This window comes from Osmerus eperlanus, chromosome 18, assembly GCF_963692335.1.
Source record: "Osmerus eperlanus chromosome 18, fOsmEpe2.1, whole genome shotgun sequence".
NCBI classification, from domain to species: Eukaryota; Metazoa; Chordata; class Actinopteri; order Osmeriformes; family Osmeridae; genus Osmerus; species Osmerus eperlanus.
The window spans coordinates 1,067,185-1,069,684 of NC_085035.1; positions in this window are offsets into that span (position 1 = coordinate 1,067,185).

Consider the following 2,500-nt stretch of genomic DNA (forward strand, 5'->3'; position numbering starts at 1 on the left):
ACAGTAAGTAACAGGACATTCCCCGAGGCAAGTAGGGTGAGTGCCTTGCCCAAGGACACAACGTCATTTGACACGGCCGGGAATCGAACTGGCAACCTTCAGATTACTAGCCCGATTCCCTAACCGCTCAGCCACCTGACTCCCCCTTAGACACGGCATAGACAGTGGGGAGACAGCAGAGGAAAACTGGCTACAAATAGGGCTTATGTGATTAACGACTACTTCACCTGTTGTACGTTCTACTGTATCAGTGCACTGACCCACTGAGACCCTTTAAGGAAACGATTCTGTGCATTCTATGTTTGAACATGTCAACTACTGTATTTAAGCACTCTTGAGAGAGAGATTCTTCACTCATGCTAGCCACTCTGTTGTGGGTTGGTGGCATGATCCAACATCGAGCTAATAAACCAAGTCAACACTTTTATATTGTTGTGCCTCATTCCGGCCTGCCTGGAGAAAGAGATCTCATCCTTACAATTTTAATGCCTCTTGACTAGCAACTCATTGCGTAACAGCAGGGTGTGTGTGTGTTGTGTGTGTTGTGCGTGTGTGATGTGATGTGTGTGTGTTGTGTGTGTGTGTGATGTGTGTGTGTGTGTTGTGTGTTGTGTGTGTGTGTGTGTGTGTGTGTTGTCGTGTGTGTTGTGTGTGTGTGTGTGTGTGTGATGTGTGTGTGTGTGTGTTGTGTGTGTGTGTTGTGTGTTGTGTGTGTGTGAGTGTGTGTGTTGTGTGTGTGTGTGATGTGTGTGTGTGTGTGTGTGTTGTGTGGTGTGTGTGTGTGTTGTGTGTTGTGTGTGTGTGTGTGTGTGTGATGTGTGTGTGTGTTGTGTGTGTGTGTGTTGTGTGTGTGTGTGTGTTGTGTGTGTGTGTGTGTGTGTGTGTGTGTGCCGGCAGGTGTGAGCGATGCTCCGTGCCACAGTGGTGTCTCCATGCAGCTCTTCCTCCACTGCTCCCTCGCCCCCGCGGTAAGACGGCCGCTCTTCTGGGTGCTAGTGGTGTGTTTCACATGATGCCTGTTGTCGTTGTTTAGTTTCAGGTTGCCATGGCGTTGTTGACATTGTTGTCATGGTTGTTGATGTTGTTGTGGTCAGGTGGGGGTGCTGGCGGCGCTCTCGTTCCTGCAGAGGAGAAGCCAGCAGGGGGTGCTGGACCAGAGGTTTCCCTTTCCTCCGGGGACGCTTCGGCATCGTGGTGTGAGTCTCGCCCACACCTTCATCACTGGAGAAACACCTTCTTTTACATTTCATTCATTTAGCAGACGCTTGTATCCATAGCAATGTACTAATGGGGCATGTAGGAAGTACAGCGGAGGGAGGGAGGGAGGGAGGGAGGGGGAGGAGAGGGAGAGAGGGAGAGAGAGGGGAGAGAGAGAGAGAGAGAGAGAGAGAGAGAGAGAGAGAGAGAGAGGGAGAGAGAGAGAGAGAGAGGGGGAGAGAGGAGGGAGGGAGGGAGGGAGAGAGAGAGAGAGAGAGAGAGAGAGAGAGAGAGAGAGAGAGAGAGAGAGAGAGGAGAGAGACCACATGGACAGGCAGAGGAACAGTTTTCTCAGTCCAGAAACATGAACTGAAAAGAAGAACTAGAATAAAGAGAACTAAATAGTCCAGGCTTCCTGTCCTTCCCAGCATGCAACAGTGGGAAGCAGCGTCCAACCACGTTAGAGCTTCCCTCATCAGCATCACCAATACCCTCAGAGGTCACAAGGTACAACGACACCGAGACTGTGGGAGAAGAGCAGCTAGCTGGGACTGTTGCTCCTCCTCTCCTCTCCTCTTCTATCCTCCGCTCTCCTCTCCTCCGCTCTTCTCTGCTCCGCTCTTCTCTTCTCTCTTCTTCTCCGCTCTCCCTCCTCTCTTCTCTCTTCTCCTCTGCTCTCCCTCCTCTCCTCTTCTCTCCTCCTCCTTCTCTCTTCTTCTCCGCTCTCCTCCTCTCTTCTCTCTTCTCCTCTGCTCCTCCTCCGCTCTTCTCTTCTCTCTTCTCCTCTGCTCCTTCTCTTTCTCTCTTCTTCCTCTTCTCTCCTCTCCTCTCCTCTCCTCTGCCCTCCTCTACTGTGCAGATGTAGAGCGTTGTGATGTGGTGGAAACAGGGAGTTTCCAGACTACACAAACCACAGCCTTTGTCACCTCATCACTTCCCCTTCCCCTCCCCCCCTCCAGGCCTCTGGACACCATCGGCAGCTTGTCTAATCGCTGGTCGTACGGCTTTGCTTTCGGAGCCATCTCCTCCAGTGTGATCATGCTGTTCTCTGTGCAGTACACCCCGTTCAGCGTGCCCAACTGGGCCAGAGGTATTGTACGGAGTCCTGGGGTGTGGGGGGGGGGGGGGCTATATCATTTTATTATTTAGCTTTTATGTACTCAATATGTGTGTGCAAATATTGCACAATATGTGTACAATATTTCCCTTTTCATATTACTTCCTCTCCCTCCCTCCTCCCTCCCTCCCTCCCTCCCTCCTCCCTCCCTCCCTGCCTGCCTGCCTGCCTGCAGTGCTGGTCTAC